The sequence below is a fragment of the Schistocerca americana genome, chromosome 3, assembly GCF_021461395.2.
Source record: "Schistocerca americana isolate TAMUIC-IGC-003095 chromosome 3, iqSchAmer2.1, whole genome shotgun sequence".
Lineage (NCBI taxonomy): Eukaryota > Metazoa > Arthropoda > Insecta > Orthoptera > Acrididae > Schistocerca > Schistocerca americana.
In genome coordinates this window covers 512,827,201-512,848,310 of record NC_060121.1, presented here as the reverse complement: position 1 = coordinate 512,848,310, position 21,110 = coordinate 512,827,201, and positions in this window count along the sequence as shown.

Sequence of the window (21,110 nt, the reverse complement as noted above, 5' to 3'; positions counted from 1 at the left end):
TATTGCGATAATTATGGTTATTACTGCGTATCTCGTAATTTGCACTATATGAGCCTATTGCAGATTCATCTCAACATTTAAAATAGTCTGAACAGGTTGGTTATTCTCAACGAGTTCTGATAGTAAATCTACCAGACTTCTAAATGTATTTGGAACAAATGTTGAACAAAGTCTTACGCGACAGTGAGTAATTCACATTACGAGATAGAAACTGATGATCATACGAATTCAGAACAGTAAGTGGATGGTGGAAGTGGTGGAACCTAAGGCCTATAATAATAATAACAATAATAATAACAATAATAATAACAATAATAATAGTAATAATAATAAGAATAATAATAATGGCGTGTGACGAGAGCCTCCCGTCGGATAGACCGCTCGCCTTGTGCAAGTCTTTCGATTTGACGCCACTTCGGCGACTTGCGCGTCGATGGGGATGAAATAATGATTAGGACAACACAACACCCAGTCCCTGAGCGGAGAAAATCTCCGACCCAGCCGGGAATCGAACCCGGGCCCTAACAAAGGGTGACGATGATGTACGTAGAAATCGTGGTATCGACATGGCTCCTACATCTGCGATATAAGAAACTGCTACAAATTGAGAAACGCAAAACCACCATCCGAACAAGACAATATAACATTGTGTTACAGGTTGCTGGTTTGCGACATACGGGGAATGCCTTGTCGAACAAGTATGGGGCTACCTCTACTAGAGACGTTTCAGATGAGATTCTACTGTGACCAAACAATAAAATCGGTAAAATAAAAGTACCCTCATATCTTTTGAACATGATATTTGATGTTCTTGAGCTGAAAGTTTTTGTAGACTTAGCAGCAATCACAAAATCTGGCAATGAATGCGTCGATGAACTTTACTTAGTGGGTGGAAGCGGACGTAACAATTTTCACAGTAATATAAAAAAATGTTCCGTTCACGTAGATAGCTCTTCGATTTGAGAATCCAGGTGGCAAAGATAAAATAAGATTCGACTACCCCTGTGTAAAGCATTTTAACTTATTATTGGATACTGTCAGCAGTGTTACTTTCCAGACACTACTCACAATAAATATAAGTTAATATCAAAATGTGAATTTTTCCTTGAAATTTTCCTGCAATTTTGTTACTGTTTGTGATGCTCAGTTTACGAAAGATAGCCGTAGCATATAATTAATAATCAAAAATTTTATTTTGAAGATTTTTGAGAAACGTTATGACAAAAGTTGTGGCCGAGTTGAAAGAATCAACACAGCTTTCTCCTGTGGCGCTCTGCGAAAACCGGGACAAAATATAAATAGGATGGCCATATAAGGATATGAACCCCATCCTGCTAGAATATGAATTCATGACAATCATTCGTAGATCGCGTTCACATTAGTGCAGGCGTAGTTTCTCCCTTCATTATAGTCGAGTCACAATCAACTATAGCGAGACAATGGCGTGACCAGCCAGTGACCGACATTTGACGTAGCATTTGAGTGGCCAAAAACGGTCAGAATTTTCGGAGAAAGAATTCCTTGCGACCGCTCTGATTATGAATGAAAAAGAGTTAGATCAAAACAAGCCGGGGAACTGGATACTAATTCCAACGAACTGATGGACGACGGAGCTAAGTTTCATGAATATTACAGAACTTTAGAAAATTATTGTATACTTCTACTGACCAAACATTTCAGTTAAATAATCTCAGCCACTTAATTACAGCATAATTTTATTAACATGACACAGTACAACTACATACAATTAAACTCATGCAGTTTTTGAAACGGTGGGGGAAGGGAGGGGTGTGAACGCAATGGCTCACGAGAAAATTCACACTGGCAAGGGAGGAACGAAGGTAATTTCGTGTACGGCAAATAATATTCAATGATTACTTCTATTCTGAAGCTATCTCTTCATCCTAGTAATGCAGTACCTACATGCTAAGAATGTACGTTTGAAATACTATGTCTAAAGCACATGAGCAACCTGTTCAAAATTTATAATCTTGTTTCATGCGTTATTGCTACTAATAACTTAGTGAACAAAACAAAGAAAAATCCAAATTTTGTACCTTCTGTTTCCATTTCCACACCACTTTCGATCCAGGAAGAATATCTGAAGTCTGTCTCCATGAAGTTTGGATCGGATAAATAATATAATACGTGACACTAGCACACGGCCTAGTTTTGTCATTCATGTTTCTGACAATAAATGGAACGAAGTACTAGAAACCAAGAAACAGGAAAATTCAAACACTGACTTGCACGACTCTGAAAGAAAAACACTGTCCGCGTGGATTACGTTAGTGAAATAGGGACAGTCTCGCCGACAAGTTAGCCGACAATCGCGGCACAGCGACGGCGACATCATTGTTGACGCGAGCACGGTCACGTGCCGGGTGAGTGCGAGTGCACGCAGTCACATGGTAACAATAACACTTTCAACTTCGCCAGAAGACAGTTCCTTCTCAACAATACATTTAGGCAGACACATCGTCTAATAGTACACTAGCTACGACTGTAATACGCATTTCTTTTCTGTTTTAGCTGTTTGGACACGTTTATGAAAATGTATTTGACATATCGCGCTTGAATATATTTCGAAACTTTTCGTATTTTAAACGAGAAAATCTCTTTATCCAGGAAGGTCAAAGAATCCGAAGAATCCTACTCGAGGACCATGACTATGAAACGGAGTTTGAAGATGACGGAAATCAGTCCCTCCGACACTGTTCTGACATTTGTCAGCTACGATGGTAATCCCAAAAGTAAGGTCCCCTGTTTCTTTTTTTTATACATATAAGTACACAGACCTGTTTATTTCTACAATGGGTTACATCAGTTTACAGCTTGAACATTTATCTATTTTTCGACAAAATCACATTTCTGTCGATGCATTTTTGTGGACTCTGTGGCAGTTTTTATATGCCTATGTCATACCAGCTCGCCGTCATGCTGTTCAGAAAGTTACGAACCTCTTCTTTCACCTCGTCGTCGGAGCTGAATCGCTTTCCGGCCAAATGTTCTTTTAACCTAGGGAACAGGTGATAGTCACTGGGCGCCAAGCCAGGACTATAGGGTGAGTGGGTAATTACGTTCCACAAACTGTTGCAGGAGAGCAACGGTTTGCCGATCGATGTGTGGGCGAGCGTTGTCGTGGAGAATATGTACGCCCTTGCTCACCATTCCTCTTCTCCGGTTCTGAATTGCCCGTTTGAGTTTTTTCAGAGTCTCACAGTACTTGTCAGCGTTAATTGGGGTCCCAGTTATTCAGCTCCGACGACGAGGTGAAAGAAGAGGGTCATAACTTTCTGAAGAGCACGGTGGCAAGTTGGTATGACATGGGCATACAAAAACTGCCACAGCGTCTACAAAAATGCATCGACAGAAATGGTGATGATGTCGAAAAATAGCTATGTTCAAGCAGTAAACTGATGTAAACCATTGTAGAAATAAACAGGTCTATGTACTTACAAAAAAAATAGGAGACCTTACTTTTGGGATTACCCTCGTATTTTGTCTGCAACTGGCAATGTCCTTAGAGAAGAAACGTAATCTCTGCCGCAAAAATTTTAATGAGCGGTTTCGGTCCACATCTAGCATGTAAATTTTGTTGATAGCCTATGTTGGGTTGGCTGTACTAACTCATACAACCAGATTTCAGAACTTTTCATGTCAACCGAAACTGGTCATTCTTGAAAAATTAAATGGTTCTAGACAGACAAAAACGTACTATATCAGTTATTTCAGGTACATAACTACAGGTATTTGCAGAATGAATTTTTACTCAGCCCTGGTTTGAAACTTCCTGGCGACCTAGAACAGTGCCGGGATCGGAATTTAAACCTGGGACATTTTCCTTTGGCGTGTAAGTGTTCCACCGACTGAGCGTTCCGTCTACCATTTAAGACCCGCCATAGTAGCTTTACTTCTGCCATTATCTCGTCTCCTACATCCCAAACTTCACAGAAGCTCTCCTGCATACCTTGTGAAACGAGCGCTCCTGGAAGAAAGGTTATTGTGTAGATATACACTCCTGGAAATGGAAAAAAGAACACATTGACACCGGTGTGTCAGACCCACCATACTTGCTCCGGACACTGCGAGAGGGCTGTACAAGCAATGATCACACGCACGGCACAGCGGACACACCAGGAACCGCGGTGTTGGCCGTCGAATGGCGCTAGCTGCGCAGCATTTGTGCACCGCCGCCGTCAGTGTCAGCCAGTTTGCCGTGGCATACGGAGCTCCATCGCAGTCTTTAACACTGGTAGCATGCCGCGACAGCGTGGACGTGAACCGTATGTGCAGTTGACGGACTTTGAGCGAGGGCGTATAGTGGGCATGCGGGAGGCCGGGTGGACGTACCGCCGAATTGCTCAACACGTGGGGCGTGAGCTCTCCACAGTACATCGATGTTGTCGCCAGTGGTCGGCGGAAGGTGCACGTGCCCGTCGACCTGGGACCGGACCGCAGCGACGCACGGATGCACGCCAAGACCGTAGGATCCTACGCAGTGCCGTAGGGGACCGCACCGCCACTTCCCAGCAAATTAGGGACACTGTTGCTCCTGGGGTATCGGCGAGGACCATTCGCAACCGTCTCCATGAAGCTGGGCTACGGTCCCGCACACCGTTAGGCCATCTTCCGTTCACGCCCCAACATCGTGCAGCCCGCCTCCAGTGGTGTCGCGAAGGGCGTGAATGGAGGGACGAATGGAGACGTGTCGTCTTCAGCGATGAGAGTCGCTTCTGCCTTGGTGCCAATGATGGTCGTATGCGTGTTTGGCGCCTTGCAGGTGAGCGCCACAATCAGGACTGCATACGACCGAGGCACACAGGGCCAACACCCGGCATCATGGTGCGGGGAGCGATCTCCTACACTGGCCGTACACCACTGGTGATCGTCGAGGGGACACTGAATAGTGCACGGTACATCCAAACCGTCATCGAACCCATCGTTCTACCATTCCTAGACCGGCAAGGGAACTTGCTGTTCCAACAGGACAATGCACGTCCGCATGTATCCCGTGCCACCCAACGTGCTCTATAAGGTGTAAGTCAACTACCCTGGCCAGCAAGATCTCCGGATCTGTCCCCCATTGAGCATGTTTGGGACTGGATGAAGCGTCGTCTCACGCGGTCTGCACGTCCAGCACGAACGCTGGTCCAACTGAGGCGCCAGGCGGAAATGGCATGGCAAGCCGTTCCACAGGACTACATCCAGCATCTCTACGATCGTCTCCATGGGAGAATAGCGGCCTGCATTGCTGCGAAAGGTGGATATACACTGTACTAGTGCCGACATTGTGCATGCTCTGTTGCCTGTGTCTATGTGCCTGTGGTTCTGTCAGTGTGATCATGTGATGTATCTGACCCCAGGAATGTGTCAATAAAGTTTCCCCTTCCTGGGACAATGAATTCACGGTGTTCTTATTTCAATTTCCAGGAGTGTAGCTTACCCACAGTCAAGGGATGTGAAGCATGTCTGCATAGATCACTTGCCCGCGAAAGGCAAAAGCAGTTAGAGTTTCGGTCTGGCATACAGTTGTGACCTGCCGTGAAGTTTCAATAATGGTTTTTTGTTTACCTGTAGTGGAGCCATAGAAAAGCTACAAATTGATCAATAAAACGAACAAGCGCGGGATTTCGATGGATTTCATTCCATCAAGGGTAGAGACGTCAACAATTCACTTTTCTGTTTCGAGACAAAATTTAGTTTGGCATCATCATGTTCAAACAAAGACGCTGCGTTTGCTTGAGGATATGTCAATAGATGCTTGCTTAGTATCTCCTGATAAGCTGTGAACATTTTCGAACAAATCTGCAGCTGGTTCTGGCCCACTTTTCTTGCCATAGTCAGTAAAGGCTGGCTAATCAGTACACAAGTAATCTATCTTTAAACATTAAAAGCAGTGTCAGGCGAAAGAAAATTTTTGAAATAAGCGTCCCTCAAGTTAGTTCTGCACCATCTGGGGGCTAGCAGAAGGTTAACTACCTCTTGTATTCACACAGTTCTTCACAGGAAACCCTAATAATGTAGATCAATGAATGACACAAGAAAGAAGGAAAGAAAGAAATTGTTGACGACATAATGTCGAAATATGTGTCGCAAGTCAAACTGATGGGCACTAGAAGGTTTTGTGTTGTGACTGTAGTAAACGCCCACAGAAGATTCCACAAGGGAGACCAATCTTGTTTCACTATTGCGTTATCTGGTATCTGTCTACGTTTCTCCTTGGTAGTACTATCCCTCGAGATATTCTAATAATAGGAGAGATGAATAAATGCTGTTTCCCTTCCTTCTGCTTTGCTGTTTTCCCTCAATATTTTACTGAAGCCTCTGCAACTTTTTCGGTGAAATTCAATAAATAAACAGTGGATGAGAAACTTCCAGTAACCTGGCTGTTTCGAAGGTGACAAACAAAGATAATTAAAGCTATACCAAAATAAATTCTAAACAATAGTAGAAAAACAGGTACACTACTACTTCCGTGTTCATTTTGCTACACCCTGCTATATGTTGGCATAGGAAACACTACGCGTGATACATTAACCAGTGTGCCGTCCCACTCAGCCCATTTCCCTTTTCTAGTATTGTATCGGAATTTTGAGCAACACATTTGTCATTTGAATCTAGTTTGCGTATTTTTTTCTTTGAGCTTCGTTTCATTTGTCTCCCTTTTTCTGAATCGCTGAAGTCTAACCTTTTAGAGGCCGCTAGTGTTTAGTGTTCAATCCCCAACAACCGGAACGACCTAACACCACACGTACAACTTACCTACATTGTTTAAATGTGTATTTGATTTCGCTTTTGGCACCTTGTTGACAGAATAATGATCAAAGGCCTATTGCGGTTGCTACCTTCGACAGACACACAGAAAGGTAAGCTCAATATTTACACTGAGGGTTTAGCTGCTCGATTTGAAGCTTCAAGCAAATATATTACTGCGGCGAGTGGTAGGTGGCGGAGGGGGGGGCGGGGGGGGGGTAGGCTAGATATTGTGTGCTCGCTTACCGCCGACACACAAGTGCTGGGTTCCTTTGCTACTCATACGCCCGGAGTTTAATGTTTGTTACAGCATTTAATGCATAAAAAGCGTCAACCGATCCCTACACAATTTATAAAAACACTAGCCTCACTTCGCTTTCCATTCCCAGAAATCCCCATAATATTTGAGTAAGACGATTGGGACCATTACCGTAGAGAAAAGTTATGTTAAATACGAGAAACAACTCTACGTGCAGGTGTATTATAGGTAGACAGAGGTGGCACCAAGCTAGTACAGACATATGTGAATTCTCAGTATTCGTAAAGAGGGCGGCAGGAGGCATAAAAAAAGAAAGGAAGGAAGATTGAATTTAACGTCCCGTCGACATCGAGGTTATTAGAAAGGGAGCTCATGCTCGGATTGTGCCAAGGATGGGGAAGGAAATCGGCGGTGTCCTTTCAAAGGAACCATACCGGTTTTTGCATAAAGCACTTTAGGGAAATCACGGAAAAGCTGAATCTGGATAGCCGGACGTAGGTATGAACTATCGTCCTCCCGAATGCAAGTCCAGTTCTCTAACCACTGCTCCACCTCGCTCGGTGGAGATATAAAAATGGGCTACGAGAACACCAAGGCGAAGTTCCAAAAACCATTTTCCGTGCTCTTGTGCCTGACTATCTGGAATACATGTGAATTCTGATTTCGCAAAACAACACATGTCCTTACAGGTAAATTTTCAGAAACAACAAGAAACTTTACTGAAATTACAATGAAATGAATACCCCTAGGCGTTGATATCAGTCAACGGGGACCTTTGAAAATGTGTGCCCCGACCGGGACTCTAACCCAGGATCTCCTGCTTACATGGCAGATGCTCTATCCATCTGAGGCATCGAGGACACAGATGATCGTGCGACTACAGGGACTTATCTCTGGCACGCCTCCCGTGAGACCAACATTCTCAACTTATTTCCCGCACTATATTCATAGTGCCCCTGCCAATTATACTCATTACTCGCGGCTTTTTGCCGATTCCCGTAAGAGTTCAGGCACGGTTTGTACAGTCCGCACAGAAGATGATGGTCAAATGGGTTCGGACATGTCAGGAGGGAAATATACCATCTTCATATATACAAAAACTTGATCATCATACTGACGCGAACACTGCACTAAATTATTGTGTGATACGATAAAAACAAGACGATTACAATGCTATTAAAAATATCATGACCTTACCCTCCTCATGTTCGAAATTTGTTTTAAAGAGCCGTGACTTCGTTCGTTTTTCATATTATTTTCAGGTGGCCTTGTTATGTAATAAAATTCTGCTATATAAACACACAATATGTATTTGCTTATTGAAAAAGACATACAAAAATCACAGTACAGTATATTGTCAACGGAAATAAATGTACAGAAAAATCTTTCCAAAATGAAATTGCAAATTTTACGCATTTATCATTTTTTACCAAGCAGCATTTTTCTTCTTGAAATGCTGTGGATTCATCATAATTGTCGGGAATGTACTTGAGCATTCTGCGTTTATCTTTAATTTTGTTTTCATTGTCTGGGCACGCACCGTTTTTATAAGTATGTCTGGTTGGTAGTTCTCGATTATAAGGATACGTTGGCCCAAGAATGAAAGAATGTTAAATTATTCCTCCTATGAATGGTTTTGCCACAACTATTCCTATCTGTTTTTCAGAAAAGCATAATACCATAAAAGTTGAAACAATGAACGATACTTTTTTTATCACTAGGAATGTCAATAACAGAAACCTAATGGAATTGGCATTTCGTTTGTAATAATGCGACAATGAGTTGTAATCAAACATCCTCACTTTCAATTATAGTAACTGTAAAATTCCCTTTACCACTAGAACTAACTGTGTGTTCAAACACGTCCTTCATCGTGTAGTCTGCTTACAAACCTCCATGTTCTTTTCACTACTCCAAAGTCCCTATCTGATGGCAGAAAGGAGTATCCTCTGACAGAGAAAAGAAGTCTGATGTTCCAAAACCGCCTCTGTGCAACTAGTCATTAAAAACTTGATGACAGTGTTGTTCTTATTCTGACTTCAACAGCCGTCCAAAAGAACCTGAGTTCTGTAACACTAGATGAAACACATTATTGGAATAATGATGGAGAAAAATGGATACCTGACACCTAAGTCCTGGTCTAAAGCTTTTTGGCCGGTAAACACGAATATTCTGTTACTGGAAATAATGTACAGATGCAGCTGACTGAAGTCATTTTGTTATTAAATGATGCAAATTGGGCGCCCCAATATTGCTGTATTCATAAACCAAAACCATTAAAACGTGGACTTAGGTCGTTTTGCAAATTCACCATTCGTGTACACACTTCCATTTGCATTTTCAGTTTCAAATTTGTCTCCTGTTCAGGTTTTTATTAAACGGTAACTTGGCGCGGCGAAAAGTTTAAAGAATGTGTTCAACAGTGATCTGTTTGGCGAATGATCACACCGTCTCCAGAAAAAAGCACAGACAAACGAACTTAAAGAAGTAAGTAAATAGTACCATATGAAGTGGTAATTACATTTTGATCAAACGTGAAAAAAATATATCTGAAGTTCGTATCAAATACGGATAAACTAAAACTAAAGAAGGTGAGATCAAACGATCTGTCGACGGCGAGGTCATAAACACTAACAAAAGCTCTGTTTGGGAAGTGATGTGAAAAGAAATCTGCCATGACCTCAAGGACCAAATCCTGCTTTTGACTGAACTGATAGCCGCGGAAAACCTAAACCATGTCTCAAACTCTAGTCACGAATGCGAACTCGGCCTATTAACCACTGCGTTACCTCGCTGGGTAGAATGTTTTGCTGCGAACTTCGTTAGAATCTTGGCACCTTATGCCTGTTGCAGGAGAAATGGTTTCTGCTGCAATATAGACAACGAGGAAAGAAAGACAATGTTAATAAATTACTTCGTAGCACCGCAGATCTTGTTCGCATTGGGTAAACATATTAAACATAATTACCCGTACCCAAAAAATGAATGCATTTCTCTGTTTTGTTAGAACAGATATTGCGGTGAGACCAAGATTCTAAGGTAATGATTTAGAGCTCACACATCACGTGCTCGCAGTAGTTCGGATTTCACTGAGCTGCATGGAACTGGGACGTATCCTACCATGACGGCTAGCACATATTCACAATTTTACACAAAAACATACACGAGAAATAGCTCTACTATTGAATCAACATCAGCCACTTGACATATACTGCTGCATAAACATCTCCTTGACACTTTTCCTTTTAGTATCCTCCTCAGCATACGCATATATGCTACTGTTCCGTGTTTTCTGATGTGGTCTACCAATCTTTCGGTAGCTTGGATTACTGTCTTATCTCTGAGATTCCAGTAAACTGCTTGCTTCATCGATCTATTAGCTCTGCTGCATGTTCCGCCCACAAAAATTTCATTCTCGATACAGTCATAATTACATCTTCTACTATAGTCTATTCCATGATCTGTTTACTGGTTTCCTTAATCTCCTAGCAATTCCTAACGTGTATCTCTCCACTGTTCTCTGAACAACTTTTGGTTTGTGAATGATTTTTGCATGGAAAGTCGACACTTTACCGACGCAAGTAAGAAATTGTTACTCGGACAGTAGTTTACCAAAAACACTCCAGGCACGAGGATACCTAGCCAAGTGTCAGGACGGGAGATGCCCCCTCAAAAAAGTCACTGAAATACCAATTCAGTACTGGTTTGAAGAAATCTACCATATGTGATGGATACTGATTAATAGCTAGTGTATCCATAGTCTTTCTGTGTGAAATCCTTATTCCCCACAAATCTAGCTTGACTCCAAGCTATTTTTACGCTTTCGTTTATGTCATTTGTTAGCACACACTCTCTCTTGCCTGGACAACAAAAATTGATCAACTAGTTCTTTGTTCACTGCGTGTCAATTTAGTCATGTTATAGTTGATTTTCAGGCATAGTTTCATACTTCCTCCAAGCTCTAACATCCGCTGTTTACATTTGTTTACACTGGACCTTACGATGAGTGTGAAATCTTATGGGACTTAACTGCCGGCCGAAGTGGCCGTGCGGTTCTAGGCGCTGCAGTCTGGAACCGCCAGACCGCTACGGTCGCAGGTTCGAATCCTGCCTCGGGCATGGATGTGTGTGATGTCCTTAGTTTAGTTAGGTTTAACTAGTTCTAAGTTCTAGGGGACTAATGACCTCAGAAGTTGAGTCCCATAGTGCTCAGAGCCATTTGAGCCATTTTTTTGGGACTTAACTGCTAAGGTCATCAGTCCCTTACACACTACTTAACCTAAATTATCCTAAGGACAAACACACATACCCATGCCCGAGGGATGACTCGAACCTCCGCTGGTATCAGCCGCACAGTCCATGACTGCAGGACCTTAAGGGGCTCCGGAACGCCCTATACTTGCAATGTTAAATTAACGCTTATAAATTACATCTTTCCTCACAAAGTATTTGACGTAGGAAGTTGAACTTTTACAGATTATTTATTGGAATATGGGCTACAACTTAAAACAGGGATTTTACAAAATTTTAGTTCAGTTATTAAAGATGATTTTTTTCAATTGTAATGAAAATTCACAATATTTTTTTGCAATTTTTTATTTATATATTCAAAAATATACAGCTTTTTTGGAAAAAGGCTGTGTTAAATTATGCAGAAGGTACTGTGTAACGTTTACTGAAAGTTTGAAACAAATATGTTTGGAAGATCCTTAGAAAACGTGTAATTAGTATGAGAAAATAAAAGTTTTGGGAATCGAGCGACAAAGATTGGATTAACTTTTTAGTGCATTCCAGGTCCATAGGATGGATTATCTTCATCCTCTGCAAACTCCTCCTCCAGCTTCCTCTTGTTCCTCCTCCTGTTTACTCTTGCTAGTATTTCTAGACTCTTTACAGCCCTGTCTGCAGCCCGAAGGCGTTCCTTGTCTAAAGCAAGCATTGCTCGTTGTTGTGTTCGTAGATTTTGCTACCATTTTCTTCAGTTGCAGTTACTGCAACACTGTTCCAAAAGGTGGTCATGTATGAACACTTATCACATTTCTGTCATATTTCACTAGCAAATCCTACGTGCTTTATTATGGAGAGTTCCAGACCAACTTCATTACAATGAATACATCTTACAGTTTGAAAAAAATCCTTTGAGAACCGACATATCAAATATTTCATTCACATCCGATTCGCCCATAAAACGTTCATAGCTTTCACTCATTGAACCAAGCTTTTTCTGTGAAGTATTTTCTTTCCCACTTTGACTGCTATGGGCAGGTGTACTTGAGAGGTTAGGTTCACTCACTTGGTTATCGTCTTTATTGTTTACAGTCATAATACATACCTTTGGCTTTCCAACATTTCTCCTTTTCTTAAAAGCCTTCAGAGGATTTCTAATAACTTTACTTTTACTCATTATTATACTTCAACAAAACAGAGACTCAAGAAACAGAATTAATTACGAATATTTTCGAGATAACGACAGAGTAAATAAACATGAAACAATCGACAATCACACCAGCGATATATATTGAACCATCACAGGTTAGCCACAACACATACTTTATCTCGCATCACTAAAATGTACCTGATGAACACGGACTTTAATAATAACACCATTTGACAGCAGTTTAACAGCGCCACAGTGGGTCACGCCCATGTAGAACACATTTCAAAAAAATTTAAAAATAGTTGTAGTCTTCGGAATTGAATAAATTATATATCTATTAAAAGGTAATAGTCTGCAGATGCAGAAAACGCAAAAAAGTAAAAATTGAACTTTTCATGATTTTGAGCCTTTCCGGAGCCCCTTAAGGTTGCTGTAGTACCCTAATTCTTCTTTTGTTACAGTGATTAAGTGTTATCACAGCATCACCAACACCCAGATAGAGTGTTTTCATTCATGCGAACATACATTTTGGTATGTGGGTCCAGTGACGTTATCGAAGGACTCATTCGGGTTTTGCGTTCGACCATATAGACAACTGGCAAGAAGGCCTAGATGAGCTAGATGAGCTAACTCTCTATATACTGGTTTAATAGCTTCCATTATTCAGATGGTATGCTGTTTTTGTGCCTAAATTGTTCCTGCTGTTTGAGCTTTCCAGTACTTGCACCGGGTATCAGCACCAAGTGGACAAACATAATTACTGTATAGGGGTATCACATGGGTTGCGTCTTATTGTTACTCCATAATATTGCAGAAATTCATCAATGACTTTATCTGTAAAATTGAACTTTTCATGATTTTGAGCCTTTCCGGAGCCCCTTAAGAGTCTGAAGCAAAATGGAGGTGTATCACATAATTGCATTCCATTAATCCGTACTGCATCTTCATTTTTCTCAGTTTACGTGCGTGAAAGTTACTACTTAGGCTACCACAATAGTTTAGTTGACATCTAATCTCCTTGCCCGATTCATCTATCGATTTTGACCTTCCCGGTTTCCTGCTGAAGCCTAATGAAAATTCTAGCACTGCCGTATCCTAACTTCAACTGAATAAATTCCTTGGTTCTCCAGAACTATTAGCACAGATTTAATTGAAACAGAGTCAAAAGCTGTCTCAGAATCCATGAATCCAGGACAAAGTTGTAATCGTTACTCGCTGATCCATTCTATAATTTGTTGCAAATGGTCCACTGCGAGGTATCCACTTCTAAAAACTCTTTATCTGTTGACAAACAGTTTTTTTTCTGCGACGGTTAAAATTTGCGTGAATATTATGTACGTTAGGAAAAAAAGAGACTGTTAGGTCTATGATTCTTCTGTCCTAACTGTCTTTTCCTCATCAATTAGGATAATCAGCTTTGAGAAATTTTCTTCCTTCTCAAACACTGAATGAATGAATATTCACGAGAACCACCCATTATGTAATAACGTAAGTCAACAAGATTCATAAATGGCAAACATTGTCTTGCAGACATCCCCATCCCGTTCACTTTGGCAACCTTTTAGCATCAAGTTACAAAAAATATGTTTGAGAAGTAGAAAAAACACTACACAGTAGATCTAGGAAGCGTATTCACAATCCTGCTGTAGTAGTGTCGCTGTACAAACACTATTATTCTGAAGCCGAAACAGTGTCCCGTGCTAGAGCAAAGTTTTATAACTATTACTTACAGCCCCTACAGGTATGTGAGCGACAACTTTATCAAGTCCACTCAGTACTACGCTCAACATTAAGGGGAGCCAGAGGCGGTCAAGTCCAAAACATTACGATTTTTTTTTGTTATCGAACTTTAAATGGAACAGTCCTCTTTAATGCAAACTTTGAATTATTGTTCTACTCGCCCTAGAAGTGGAGTTCCTACCATTTTCTCACATGGCTACAGAGAAAATGGGCGGGGCCACTGTATGCATTTAACACCCTCTCGTGACTTCTTGGCGAACAACCTGGCATTTTCACTTCCTGAAGTAGAATATTTCCTCATGTTACCCATACCGCGAGTGTATGAAGGTTGGCTGCATTGTTTTCTGTGACAAAAGACGCACTACGAACGCCGAACATCGTCTCTGTTGTTGATTGTTTCGAATTAATTAATTGTTGTGCATGTTAGTAATATTATACCACTTGTATAAAGCGTTCTCCTGGTCACGATGACACGTTTTAGTAATCGTGTATATAAGAAAAGGAAGAACGCGGAGAAAAAAATTAACACTAACACCAAGTTGTGACGCAGTAATTACGGATGCGGTCTTCTGCTAAGCAACACATGGCTGGCCATAGCCCTGAGACATCTTCTAGCAAGAAGTTGGCTGGTGGAAGTGACAGATTTTTGTGGACATCTGATGGACAGTGAAATATTAACTAAGCACTGAATATTGGGCTGTTATCTTCTGTGCTGAAAGAAAGTGCTGTGTGCAAAATTTGTTAAAGTATAGGAGTGGGACTAGATATACACTCCTGGAAATGGAAAAAAGAACACATTGACATCGGTGTGTCAGACCCACCATACTTGCTCCGGACACTGCGAGAGGGCTGTACAAGCAATGATCACACGCACGGCACAGCGGACACACCAGGAACCGCGGTGTTGGCCGTCGAATGGCGCTAGCTGCGCAGCATTTGTGCACCGCCGCCGTCAGTGTCAGCCAGTTTGCCGTGGCATACGGAGCTCCATCGCAGTCTTTAACACTGGTAGCATGCCGCGACAGCGTGGACGTGAACTGTATGTGCAGTTGACGGACTTTGAGCGAGGGCGTATAGTGGGCATGCGGGAGGCCGGGTGGACGTACCGCCGAATTGCTCAACACGTGGGGCGTGAGGTCTCCACAGTACATCGATGTTGTCGCCAGTGGTCGGCGGAAGGTGCACGTGCCCGTCGACCTGGGACCGGACCGCAGCGACGCACGGATGCACGCCAAGACCGTAGGATCCTACGCAGTGCCGTAGGGGACCGCACCGCCACTTCCCAGCAAATTAGGGACACTGTTGCTCCTGGGGTATCGGCGAGGACCATTCGCAACCGTCTCCATGAAGCTGGGCTACGGTCCCGCACACCGTTAGGCCATCTTCCGCTCACGCCCCAACATCGTGCAGCCCGCCTCCAGTGGTGTCGCGACAGGCGTGAATGGAGGGACGAATGGAGACGTGTCGTCTTCAGCGATGAGAGTCGCTTCTGCCTTGGTGCCAATGATGGTCGTATGCGTGTTTGGCGCCGTGCAGGTGAGCGCCACAATCAGGACTGCATACGACCGAGGCACACAGGGCCAACACCCGGCATCATGGTGTGGGGAGCGATCTCCTACACTGGCCGTACACCACTGGTGATCGTCGAGGGGACACTGAATAGTGCATGGTACATCCAAACCGTCATCGAACCCATCGTTCTACCATTCCTAGACCGGCAAGGGAACTTGCTGTTCCAACAGGACAATCCACGTCCGCATGTATCCCGTGCCACCCAACGTGCTCTAGAAGGTGTAAGTCAACTACCCTGGCCAGCAAGATCTCCGGATCTGTCCCCCATTGAGCATGTTTGGGACTGTATGAAGCGTCGTCTCACGCGGTCTGCACGTCCAGCACGAACGCTGGTCCAACTGAGGCACCAGGTGGAAATGGCATGGCAAGCCGTTCCACAGGACTACATCCAGCATCTCTACGATCGTCTCCATGGGAGAATAGCAGCCTGCATTGCTGCGAAAGGTGGATATACACTGTACTAGTGCCGACATTGTGCATGCTCTGTTGCCTGTGTCTATGTGCCTGTGGTTCTGTCAGTGTGATCATGTGATGTATCTGACCCCAGGAATGTGTCAATAAAGTTTCCCCTTCCTGGGACAATGAATTCACGGTGTTCTTATTTCAATTTCCAGGAGTGTATCAAAGAACTTTGGTTTAGCTTGTGAGATGAAGGTAATCTGTACATGCTGGAAGTATGAAGTGACTTTCTACAATTCACATGCCAGTCTCTTTGGAGAAAATGGGCGATCTAGACTGTTTGATGTGAATGTGTATGGTCTTCGATCCATTGGAAGTGTGTGCTGCTGGTAAACTGTTTTATGGTATTATGAACTTGCAATCAGCGCCAAGGAAATTTGGGAACTACTGTGAACTGGTAGGATACCCTGTTGAAGATGTGGCTTTGTAAACCATGAAGGAAGCAACGGAGGAAACTACAGAAATGAACAGTCGTTCTAGAGCCTTGGTAGTGGCATTAGATGGTTTCTGGCGAAAGAGGGGTTATAAATCCCTGAATGGGGTCGTAACTGCTCCTTGTGATGATAGTGCAAAAGTGATAGATATTACAATATCGCCGAAACATTGTAGGTGGAGTGGAAGGAGTGAAACACATTTTGGAATGTTAAGTACCCAGATACAATGTTAAATACAAATACTACTGTGGGGATGATGATTCCAAAGGTTTCAAGACTATAGAGGAACTGAAACCACATGGAAATGAATTTCTAGTTGAGAAGTTAGAATGCACTGGGCATACATAAAAATGTATGGGTGCACAGCTTCGAAGGGTCAAACAAACTTTGGGTTCAAGTAAGCTCAGTGATGGAAAGTCAATAAGAGAGAGAGGCAAGCTTACTGGTGAGGTAACATTGTAACACAGCCATTTGGTAATATGTTCAGTAGTTTCAATTCGATTAAATAAAGCAATTTTTTTTAATAAAAAGTTGGGTCATTAATAAAAAAAATTATTGAAAGGAAAGTAGAAAAGATACTCCAATATACCTCCATCATAATTGCAATACTAAACCACTGTGTGTATTAAAAAAAACTTCTATTTGATAGATTATTCATAAATGTTCCTTAAAACTTAATGATTTTAACATGGGCAGCATAGGCACCTACGACTCCCCTTAAGAGTGTAAGCTGCTACTTGGTCTTGACGTGAAAATCTTATTGAATAGAAACCAGCTTTTAAGGTATTTCCAAACGGCACTGGCATCAAACCATAGTAAAATCTTTGGAACTAATCTACGTTATGAGGAATATGGAGACAAAGTAAGGTATGTCTACGATACTCTTTGAACAAGATTAAAAAAGAGATCAATCACATGACTGTTTTACGTATATATACGAGCGTAACCATTGTTGACCCTTCTCGAATTATGCACCTGTATAAATGTACATTATCAGCCACCAGAAGGAGCTTTGTATACGCAAAATAAATACGGGTAAAAATCCACATACATGCTAATGATTATTACTGTAGATCGAATTCGTTTGGGTGCCCATCCTCCGCAGCAAGCACAGAAAAATTTGTTTATCGCCTTCTCCTGCTGCACTGAATTTAATTTTTCCCAGACGCGTTTCGTATTTTTTCACTTTAAAACATCAGTGGGATCTAGAATCATACAGTTTTGTTTTGATATGTGTTATTTGTAGATTATAGAACAGTTCCCATCTCGTTTTCTATGTAAATAGGTGACTACTTACAGTTCTCCGCGTTTTAGTTGGCGTCTGCGTTTCCTTTCATCTGGTCACACGCTAGATGTCGCACTACAGCCCTATTTACGAAACATAAGCACGTTTCTATGCTCCGAACATCTCTCTTCCCACTTTTCATCGTGTTTGCCCTTGTTGTTCTGATGCACTATCAGCTTTCTGTCACTAATTATAGGTATTTCAACGTAAACAAGAATCAATCATTGCAGAAAGCACATCAGTCAACTTCTTACAAAATGAGTTGTATGTTGGAACACGGTTGTGAAGGGTTGCCAGATTAATATCTATTAGAAGGGCATTAGTCAACCGTCATATGGCATCACTATCGGGGTTCAACATCTTCACTCCATGCAAAAAGGTCATGAGTCTTTGACTCGTGCAATTTTTACAATGACTATATAGAAGTGTGTGTAATTGAAAGCAAAAGAGTTTGGTGACCTGTTGCGGTTTTCACGCGTATTTTTTATTGTTAACTTTGACAGCTTGTAACAACCCAGTTCGTGACTCACTGCAGAAGAACCAAAAAAATTTTACAGCAAAAATTAAATAAGTATCTGTAGGCAGTGAAAAGGAATGTTACGCCTGCGAGCTTAAGTTTACATACATGAAAAATGTAGCATTACCAAACGTTCGTATTCTGGTTATCATTTATTCGAAAAGGCTATACGTTAATATCTCTAGCATATATATTTGAAAAGTAACCTGTCACACTTTTATAGGTACCATGAAGGCCAACACAAGAAAGGTAGAAATGAATTTGCTCATTTCTTTGCCATTACGTCCAGAAACGTTTCCCAAAGATGTAAATTACCTTGACCCGTTCTCCATCAGGTGTGCTGGTCAGAATAAGAATAACACACTGAAATTATTTAACACTTGTATAAAATTGGAGATGTAAGAAGATGAAACATTAATTCTGTATACGCAGACAAAGTTTTCTTACAAATGACAGAGATACTATAAAGAAGTTGGTGAGCCATCACGACAGGACCTACATACCACACTTGAAGAGTGTGCCATAATGATCAAAAAGGCATCAAGTAAATTTTCAGAGGAAACTGTTTGCGATGTTGCTATATTAGCACTTAAAAATTAGTGGCCTGTCTGTTTTAAAAAGTCTTGCCTCCCTGGATCAACCATAGGAAAATTTCCTATAATAGAATATATTTTTTCTTTTTTTCTAAATGGATGAGTTTCGCATATGATGCACATTAACCTAGGCAAGTGAAAACAGAGCAGTTCATTGATATGCTGTCAGAGAGAGATGTCAAGCTCCTTTGCAGCTTCAGTAAGAATCCTGTACTTCGCAAAGGGTTAGCATATCCTGAAAAACAGGTACCCATCAATCTAAAAAAATAAAAAATTGCAAGCTATATTGAAAGTGAAAAGGTACATTCCCATCTGAGTATATGGAATTGTATGACAGTTGCAAGAATGGCCAATAGCAGGGGGAACAAACAATGACGATGATCAAGAAGATTACCTTCTTTTAGTTTTGGTTTACCACTGTTATAAGAAGTGCAGCAACAGCTCAGAATGTGAATGAAATAGTAATAGTCTCATTTGAGTTTGCGGTTAATCATATTTACTGACTGTTTTTCGAAGTATAGTTTTCATTTATGGTAATGAATAGTTATTCACTGCAAAAAGGTCATGAGTCTGCAATTTTTAAATTTACTTTTACACCAAACTATAAATCGCAAAACAAAAATACACAGTGCCACATAGTTATTTAAGATTCAATAAACATTGACGTCAAAATAACAAATACATAGATGGTTTATGCCGTCGGAAGTTTTTGCCTTCTTCTGTAAAATTTTATTGTTGTGACTCTTGACATTCTTGAAATGATAGATTCATACTGGCAACACCATTCAAAACATAACATCAAGTAAACAAATGTTCATTTCCTACTATTCTGCTGTGAAAACAAAATTTCATGTGGCAGAAAGCGGCAGTAGAACAGATGTGAAACAGTAGACCAGTAATCTACGAAATCTGTAGATGGAAATTTATGCTGTCACTGCATTATAGATAATCAGAAAGTGCCAGAACTCTTTAAAGCCTTAATAAACAACGTTCAAAATACAAAGCAAAATAATTTAAACACAAATATGTATAATATTAAAGGTCACTGAAGCTTCCTTGCAAATAAAAAAGGCGTAACGCGTTTGGCAAGTAAAACTTCTTTTATTCAGTTTTGATTACACAATTCTAACGTAATGATTATCGACATAATGTTACACGCAACTAAGGACGACAGCGCAAGAGGCAGTTAACGAAACTAACATACATCATTAGCGAACACTATCAACGGAGGCGGCATGAATCTGTCTACTATTAACCACATTCGTCCGCTTACGGGGTCAATATTTCGCGAGATATTTTAATTAGTGTCAGACGCAACCACTGTGTAAATGTTAAAAGGCGGGAACATTTAGAAACGAAAACCCATAAAAACTGAGGATGCTCATGGAGGAATTACCACGAGACAGAATTACTAAGAGTCTTCAAGGATTAAACAGCAGTTGAAGATAATATTACCGTAATAAAATATTATGGGCAAGATATAAAAGGGGGCGAATTAATGGCAAATGGACTAAAGATTTTCTTTGGTGGGATTCGAAGAGGTAACAAATGATCGAAGTGACAACGTAATGGCAGATAGAGAGCGATATAGAACGTGTAGAACCAATAAGGCTGCGTACAGCTGAAATCTGTAATTCATGGTAACGTCTAGAACACATTAGGCCTTTGTTCAGCACTCGATAAATAAACGTAAATGTCGTGTGACTGGGGCCTCCCGTCAGGTAGACCGATCGCCGGGTGCACGTATTTCGATTTGACGCCACTTCGACGACTTACGCGTCGTTGGGGATGGAATGATGATGATTAGGACAACACAACACCCTGTCGCTGAGTGGAAAAAATCTCCGACGCAGCCGGGATTCTATTCGATTCCAGCAGTCGATGTCGTATTTGGTACGTGTGGAGGTCGTTCGTTACACCTATAGTTTGGCGTGGCGCAGACACACGCTCATATATGTTCACAATATGGGAATTTGTCACGACCTGAGCGCCCAGTAGTTGATGGAAGAGAGCACAGGTCGCACCCGTCTACACGAAAGGTAGCAGAACACAAAACTACCGTTCAGTACGCTTGACATCCATTGGGAACACAGTTTAGTGTTGAAGAAGGAAACAGCA